The sequence below is a fragment of the Palaemon carinicauda genome, chromosome 37, assembly GCF_036898095.1.
Source record: "Palaemon carinicauda isolate YSFRI2023 chromosome 37, ASM3689809v2, whole genome shotgun sequence".
In the NCBI taxonomy this organism is placed as follows: Eukaryota; Metazoa; Arthropoda; class Malacostraca; order Decapoda; family Palaemonidae; genus Palaemon; species Palaemon carinicauda.
The window spans coordinates 63,751,713-63,761,143 of record NC_090761.1 but is presented as its reverse complement, the minus strand read 5'-3'; positions in this window follow the sequence as shown (position 1 = coordinate 63,761,143).

Sequence of the window (9,431 nt, the reverse complement as noted above, 5' to 3'; positions counted from 1 at the left end):
TTGCCTGACCAATAAACAATAAGCATTTGCTTGTCTTAAAACTTAGTTATATTGAATTTCATTGATAAAAGAATCCTTTGCACTTTAAGCTTCATTGAATAGCCTTCAGTCTTTGAAACAGATATCGAAAAAGGTTAATACAGGGTCAGGCAAAATGATCTGACACATTTGTAGGTTTAATATAAGGCAAATGAGGTAAAGAAACAAAAAAAAAGCTTTTTTAATTTTGAAAAGTACATATAATGCCATTCAGTTTTATGTTTTAAAAATCAAAAAAGTGTTTTTAATTTTGAAAAGTACATATAATGCCATTCTGTTTTATGTTTTAAAAATCAAAAAAGTGTTTTTAATTTTGAAAAGTACATATAATGCCATTCTGTTTTATGTTTTAAAAATCAAAAAAGTGTTTTTAATTTTGAAAAGTACATATAATGCCATTCTGTTTTATGTTTTGAAAATCAAATCAGTCAAATGGGATCCATTAGTGTCCACACACTGTCGAAGGCGTTCACGAATGTTAGATCATTTTTCCATACCCTGTATTTGCATCAGAAAAAAAAAATGGACCTCTTTCTAAAATCCCATCCTTTAAAAGAAAAAGTTTACAGAATTTTATTGAGGTAAGGGATTTATGGCGATGAATTCAAAGATCTCATTATTTCAGCATTATCCCAAAAGAACTGAACTCTCAGCTCTGCATATATAATGAGAAATGCACATGGGAAATGGGGAATTTGAATTTCGAATAAATAAAATGCTTATGCTTTCTGCATAGGCGTATAATTATTCATTTTTATATTCATATGATCATCATTTTTTTTTTTAGCTTGGTCATTATCTTTTTCGTTTTTTCTTCTCATCATTTTTCGTATTTATTCGGGATTTTGTGAAATTTTTGTTAATATTATTATTATTATTATTATTATTATTATTATTATTACTTGCTAAGCTACAAGCCTAGTTGGAAAAGCGAGGTGCTATAAGCCCAAGGGCTCCAACAGGGAAAATAGCCCAGTGAGGATAGGAGATAAATAAACTACAAGAGAATTAATAAACAATCAAGATAAAATATTTTAAGAACAGTAACAACAGTTATTGATTCCATCAGGTACAGACCCGGTCATTATAAAAATTCCATCATTATCATAAAAGTGTCACTTATGATAACTGATAATTTATATTGAATTTAAGACTTAACTATTTCTTGGGGACATCAGAACTATTTCTATGCAATAATAACTGCCATATTGATGTTATAATTATTCTTTTTATAACTTCAATCTTTCTTTCTTTTCTATTTTTTTATAGCTTTTATATCAGGTTTGTTGAAGAAATATAAAAAATTATAGGGTTTTTTCCTTTGAAACGCTTCGATGTTGTCTAATAACAGATTTTTTAATTCTTTGAATGTAAGTGAATTTCAAATAATTATTATATGTTAGTTATTGTCTCCGTTGTTTTTACTAAAACAGCAATTTTTTATAAAGTGGGCTTTTTATTACTCTGAATAGATGAAGACTTTAAAAGCTTCGAAGAAGTAAGCAATCTTCTAGGAACAAACATTAGAAAATTTAGAGCTGAAAATCGCTGTTCCAAAACAGGCAGTGTCTCGAAATTAAGTTCAGTGAGGGGGTTCTGACGTTTTCAGATCCACATGTATTCAAATCTTTGAATCTTTCTAGACTGGGGTATTAGTTCCAAAGGAATTAAGCTCTTGGTTCTCTTTTATTTTCAAGTGGTTGAACTGTTTCTATCGCCAATCCAGTCCAATGCTTCTCCACCATCTCTTGACTGTTCTACGCATTACAAAATCCATGAGGAGGATAAACAACATAGGTGACAACACATTCCCCTTGAATTACTCCGCTGTTCAATGGGAATTCATTTGATAAGACTACATTAACTTTGCACTTGCTATGCTCATGATGATGAACTGTTTCAGTTCCTTCTTCATCGGCTTTTAAAGAAACTCCTTTTCATGTAATATTTATTTCTTAAATTCTTATGAAGGAGTTGCCTTCGTTTTTTTTCTTTTCATTCTCTATCACCGCCAAGTTGGTTTAAGGAAAATAATTAAAATAAACGCCCTAGTACCACGAATAGACATCAATTAGTTTTGTAGTATGTTACTATGATAAATAGGGTTAATTTTTATCAAAGAGGTTAAATCTTAACTTTAACATCCAAGTAATTATTTTATAATTATTTGTTTGTACTACTGCATCATTATTTTCCTTGAGGAATCTATCTTTCAATTCTCTTGTAACAGGAAACTGATTATTATTATTATTATTATTATTATTATCACTAGCTAAGCTACAATCCTAGTTGGAAAAGCAGAATGCTATAAGCCTAAGGGCTCCAACAGGGGAAAATAGCTTAGTGAAGAAAGGAAATAAATAAATAAACTATATGAAAAGTAATAAACAATTTAAAAAAAAAATATTTTAAGAACAGTAACAACATTAAAACACACCTTTCATATATAAACCATAAAAAAAAGACTTATGTCAGTCTGTTTAACGTTAAAATAGTTGCTGCTATTAGTTGCTATTTATTTTGGTACAGAAGCAAACTTGTTGTATAAACATTTTTGTTTATACAAGATAGTATACAGATTGTCGCACCTTTGGAGATTTCCCTTTCATTCATGTATGTTTTCTATAAAATAGTTTCCTAACGAAAATTCCAAGTCCAGGATTGGAAGCTTGAAGAGTTACAAAAATTATTGCGCCGTGTATATATATATATATATATATATATATATATATATATATATATATATATATATATATATATATATATATACAGTATGTATATATACATATATACAGTATGTATATACATATATATATATATATATATATATGTATATATATATATACAGTATGTATATACATATATATATATGTATATATATATATATATATATATATATATATATATATATATATATATATATATATATATATATACATATATATATATATATAGTGTATGATAACATCGACATAACATGTCTTTGATCCTCCTTAATTCCACCATTTAACAAGAGTCCATCTTGATACATTAATAAAAGTCTTATAAAAAACCCACGCGTTATATCCCAGGCAAAAATGGTTTCCCTAAACTTTGCTCTTGACCCCCTTAAGTATTGTGAAATTAGTCAAAATAAATTGTGTTCATTATAATTTCAATTCCGATTACATAATTACATATTTATTAATTTATCATTTTACTCATTTACGACTCCACATCTTTATTTGACTTTCCAAGGAAGGTGGCAAACTGTAGTCGGAATTTTTGTGCTGTTCGTATGCTATAGTAAAAAGGTGAAATTGTTCCAGTGTGCATTTGTCTAGCTTTGTTCATAGAAGTAATCTTTTCTGAGAAATATGATTTCCTTGTTGCTCAAACTGTATGAATTTGCTCAAAGTGAAGGTTAATGCAACAGTTAATCCTTAAGCATACAGTATATTCATGAACTGTTTCTACGAGACTCATTGTATGGCCGTATGTGTTTGCGTGCGTATGCTTCATGTGTACAAACTGGAATATTTACATACATGCTTATGTATGTATATGTGTACATGAATACTGTATGCACATACACATGCATTTGATGTATGATGTCTTTATTGCATAGCTTTCTTCTCGTTGATCGAGTTTCAAGCTTTGGTTTTTTATATATTTCTGTCTCTATAGTTTTAAGTGACTGTGTTATTTTAATTCTAAGTCCTAATCTATATATCCCTGCAGATGACATTATAAAGAAAGGCTTTTATTCATTCTTGAAGATATGTAAGTTATTTTTTTCTTTTATCTATTTCGTTCTTGACAACACGAGAAGGAAGGAAGATCAATTGAATGAGATATTTTATTTCTAACTTTTTTTTTTTTTTTGATAGAGAACCCAATGACGACTTTGGTTGGTGTGAAAAAAAAAAGATTGTAAAATGGTTTCGACATGACTGAAAGATTACTTAGGAAAATGTTAACAGCTCTGAACCGAAATAGAAGTTAATTACTCAAATATTCTGATTAAAAAGTCCCATACTTATTTCCTGCAATTTATGATAAACAATACCATTCAAATTTGAACTGACGATGACATAATTCATATTCATCCGACTCATTCCATACACAGAGCTTAATAAAGTACTTCTGTCCAAGGCTGTCAACCTTCCAACAATCTTTCGGTAATGTGAGAACGATGTATACTTGTGTATACATTATAATATATATACATATATTTTTGTCTGCTGCTTGAGCATAATTTGACGTTTTGTTGTGTAGCATATTGTGGACATGGAACCAAATGTGAAGATGTTGTGAACAATATTTTATAAGGTTAAGCATTGGTGTAAGTTACGAAGTTTGACGACATTGTCTTTTTTTTTTTTTTTTTAATTCTTGTTTTTCTTTCCGTCTCTAATTTCATCCGTAGTAGACAAAGTGTTTTATATTGATGCGCAAGTATAGAAAACTAAAAAAAAAAATATATATACAAAGACATAATCTTTTTTGGAATACCCATTTCTCTTGGAAGGAAAAAAAAATATGCCATTAATGGGTCTTGTTAACTTTCTTACCTGTTGACTCAAGTTTTTTGGATGACAAAGAAAAAATAAAACAAAGGCTGGATGAAATGTGTCATTTGTTTGTTTGTAGTTGTTTTTGTTACTCTCTCTCTCTCTCTCTCTCTCTCTCTCTCTCTCTCTCTCTCTCTCTCTCTCTCTCTCTACGTTCTGTTGTATACCAACTTGACAATCTGAGACTAATTCTCTCTCTCTCTCTCTCTCTCTCTCTCTCTCTCTCTCTCTCTCTCTCTCTCTCTCTCCGTTCCGTTGTATACCAACTTGACAATCTGAGACTAATTCTCTCTCTCTCTCTCTCTCTCTCTCTCTCTCTCTCTCTCTCTCTCTCTCTCTCTCTCTCTCTCTCTCTCTCTCTCCGTTCCGTTGTATACCAACTTGACAATCTGAGACTTGACTTTCTCTTTTCCTTTCTAATCGTTTCTTCCTCTTTAGCCCTGTTAAACCTCTCTTTCGGTCTTACTTTCCCTCGCTTCTATTATTCTCCTTTACTCTCCTACTCTGATATTGTGTAAATCACTGTAAAAAGACAAAAAACTGTAAAAGAAGACCAAATAAAATATAATGATACTTTTCAGAAATGGATATTTCATTTGTTTCCCTATTTCTACAAGTCTCTTGATTCCCATCAATTTTGAGTGGAGTGACATGTTCATGTTTCAACTTCATTCATTATTTTAGCTTCTAAGTCGTAGTAATTCATGATTTTGGTGGATTGGATATAGTAGCAATGTGGAGGGTTTCAACTTCATTCATTATTTTATCTCTTAAGTCGTAGTAATTCATGATTTTGGTGGATTGGGTATAGTAGCAATGTGGAGGGTTTCAACTTCATTCATTATTTTATCTCTTAAGTCGTAGTAATTCACGATTTTGGTGGATTGGGTATAGTAGCAATGTGGAGGGTTTCAACTTCATTCATTATTTTATCTATTAAGTCCTAGTAATTCAATGATTTTGATGGAATCGGTATAGTAGCAATGTGGAGGGTTTCAACTTCATTCATTATTTTATCCATTCAGTCGTAGTAATTCAATGATTTTGATGGAATCAGTATTTTAGCTATGTGGAGGGTATTATGAACGTTAGCTTTATGTAATATCTTATTGAGTGTGATTAAGAGTATTTTGGAGTTAAGTGAATTTTAGTGAGTATATAAAAGAGTGGCTGGTTAGATATTAAATTTATTCTGAGATAAGTGTTTCTTATGTCTACAGCGCAGTTCAGTATATTTATGGATATAGATCAGAGAATGGACAATGGATATTGGCTCGAATTTGTAATACAAGAATATTTTTGCGTGAATTTGATGAAGTATGGTTGAATTTTGTAGATGGTATTATGGTAATTATGGATAGTGAATAAAAACTTCAGAAACTGGTAAGAAAGTTAAAAAGTGGTTGCAAGAGGCGAAATTTAAGAGTAAATGCAAGTTAGAATAAGATGGTGAGAATGAATGGTGGTGAAGAAGCTATACTAATGAATAATATTATTGATGATAGAAGAATAAAATTTTTTGCTTTTTTGATATCATGGAGTGAATATAGTAGATGAAGGCAATATGAAAAGTAATTTAGAAGCAGTTTAAAATAAGTCGTCTTCGGGATGTGTGTGGAAACCAAGACAAGAATATACGAATAGATTGTTTAACCGTCTCTCCTTTATGGTAGTAAAGTTTGAAGCTGATGAACTGTTTCAATAGTATATTCAGTATAATGCCGCTTGAGGTTTGAATAGATTATAGAAAAGCCATAGTGCAAATGAAGCTTAAGAGTGCTTTCAAGAAATGGTTGATTAACTTACGTGTAGTCTTATGTTTTGTAGCACATGGATTCATCCATGATTAAGCTGCTAAGCGGTGAATGTGGCAGTGATTTATGTTGTTCTCTGGAGCCACCCCCTCTTAGGGGAAATATCTTAGGTTCAAAGTATGTATACTATATATATATATATATATATATATATATATATATATATATATATATATATGTGTGTGTGTGTGTGTGTGTGTGTGTGTGTGTGTGTGTGTGTGATAAAATCAACGTGGTGAAAAGGTTTGAGTATCACCATAATCAGCAAAGCTACTGTATATACTACTCAGGATCATCCATAATAGGATGGTTTGCTGTGAGCGATCAGACGAAAATCTCCGACCATCACCAATCCGTGATGGCCAGCATGGTGATGAAAACGGGCCAAACCCCAGACAGTAATTAACATGTCCGAGGCCTTTGTACTGCAGTGGACTATAAACTGCTGCATTTGTTGTTGTTGTTGTTGTTGTTGTTGTTGTGTGTGTGTGTAATGATCTGGTATTGCCGGAAGGACACAGACTTCCAGTTTCTCAGACAATCTTCTTCATGTCCCCAGAAGTCACTGGTACAAATTTAAAATTGAGTAGAATGGAAGGCGGTAGGTCAAAAAGCATTCACTCTAAGGACCTAGCAAACGTGAATCGATCGCTACGGCACTCTACCACATCACCCATTTTGGCTTATTAAACCTTCCAAATGTGTAATGTGGGTCTCCACGCTTCTATTTGAAATACCGGGATTCTTTTGAAAGAAATCGTGAAGCTAAGCTTTTTCTTTCTTTCTTTTTTTTTTTTTTTTTTTGTGATGGATAATTTGAATTCCAAATTAGCTTTGACGGACAAGGTTAGAAATTTACATCTTTATTATTATTATTATTATTAATATTATTATTATTGTTGTTGTTGTTGTTGTTGTTATTATTATTAATCGCTAAGCTACAACCCTAATTGGAAAAACAGGAGGCTATAAGCCCAAGGGTTCCAACAGGGAAAATAGCCCAGTGAGGAAAGTAAATAATAAAAAAAAACTACAAGAGAAATTTAAGAACAATAACAACATTAGAATAAATCTTACATATATAAACTATAAAAACTTGAAAGTAACGAGAGGAAGAGAAACCAGAAAATAGTGTGCCCGAGTGTACCCTCAAGCAAGAGATCTCTTTTTGATCTATTACATTTTTTTTTATCAATTCCTGATATAAAACTGTCAAAGAAACCTTTAGTTGATGTCTGCCTGATAATATCATCCACTTAGGTGAAAAATATCCCCAAGAAGTCCTAAGCCATTTGGATGAAGATACAAATGCCTTATCAATTATTTTGTTCAGTCTTGATTCCTTTCTGACAAATTCATGACTTTTTTTCCTTTTTGTTTTCTATATGTCTTTCTAAGTGGAAACTAAATGACTGTGCATGTCATAAAAAAAGGTTGTTTGAGTCTTAATTCCAACAAATATGGGTCAGCCTTCAACCTTTCACTGCTCTATAAGTATATTGAAAAATTGCCATATGAACTAATATTCCAGATACTTTACTTAATTTTCAAGAGTCAGTAGGCACTGGGAACTTTTTAAGAGTCAGTAAGCAATAGAATGTTTTTAAGAGTCGGTAAGCAATAGGAAGTTTTTAAGAGCCAGTAAGCAATGGGAACTTTTTAAGAGACAGTAAGCAATAGAATGTTTTTAAGAGTCAGTAAGCAATAGGAAGTTTTTAAGAACCAGTAAGCAATGGGAAGTTTTTAAGAGTCAGTAAGCAATAGGAAGTTTTCTAGAGTCAGTAAGCAATGTGAAGATTTTAAGAGTCAGTAAGCAATAGGAAGTTTTTAAGAACCAGTAAGCAATGGGAAGTTTTTAAGAGACAGTAAGCAATAGAATGTTTTTAAGAGTCAGTAAGCAATAGGAAGTTTTTAAGAACCAGTAAGCAATGGGAAGTTTTTAAGAGCCAGTAAGCAATGGGAACTTTTTAAGAGACAGTAAGCAATAGAATGTTTTTAAGAGTCAGTAAGCAATAGGAAGTTTTCAAGAACCAGTAAGCAATGGAAAGTTTTTAAGAACCAGTAAGCAATGGGAAGTTTTTAAGAGACAGTAAGCAATAGAATGTTTTTAAGAGTCGGTAAGCAATAGGAAGTTTTTAAGAACCAGTAAGCAATGGGAAGTTTTTAAGAGTCAGTAAGCAATAGGAAGTTTTCTAGAGTCAGTAAGCAATGTGAAGATTTTAAGAGTCAGTAAGCAATAGGAAATTTTCAAGAGTCAGTAAGCAATGTGAAGATTTTAAGAGTCAGTAAGCAATAGGAACATTTTAAGAATCAGTGAGCAATAGGAAGCAATAAGCTATGGGAACTTTTAATCTAAGAGTCAGTAAGCAATAGGAAGTTTTTTAAGAGTCAGTAAGAAATAGGAAGTTTTTAAGAGTCAGTAAGTAGTAGGAAGGTTTTAAGAGTCAGTAAGCAATGGGAACTTTTTATGAGTCAGTATGCAATGGGAAGTTTTCAAGTCAATAAGCAATGGGAAGTTTTTTAAGTCAGTAAACAATAGTAAGTTATTAAGAGTCAGTAAGCAATAGGAAGTTTTCTAAGAGTCAGTAAGCAATAGGAACGTTTTAAGAATCAGTAAGCAATAGGGAGTATTTTAAGTCAGTAAACAATAGGAAGTTATTAAGAGTCGGTAAACAATAGGAAACAATGGGACACTTGCTATCTTTTAGCTTCAATTGGTTACATCCAAGATATCCTTGGCAATGAATATGAGTCCAGACACGCTCAGATGGATTTCGCTTCCACCTGGCCAAAGCACCAGCCACCCGTTGAGATACTTCCTCTAGAGAGTTATGGGGTCCTTTGACTGGCCAGACAGTACTACATTGGATCCTTCTATCTGGTTACGGTTCAATTTCTCTTTGCCTACACATTTACCGAATAGTCTGGCCTATTCTTTACAGATTCTCCTCTGTCCTCATACATCTGACAACACTGAGATTACCAGACAATTCTTCTTTCACCCAAGGGGTTAACTACCGCACTG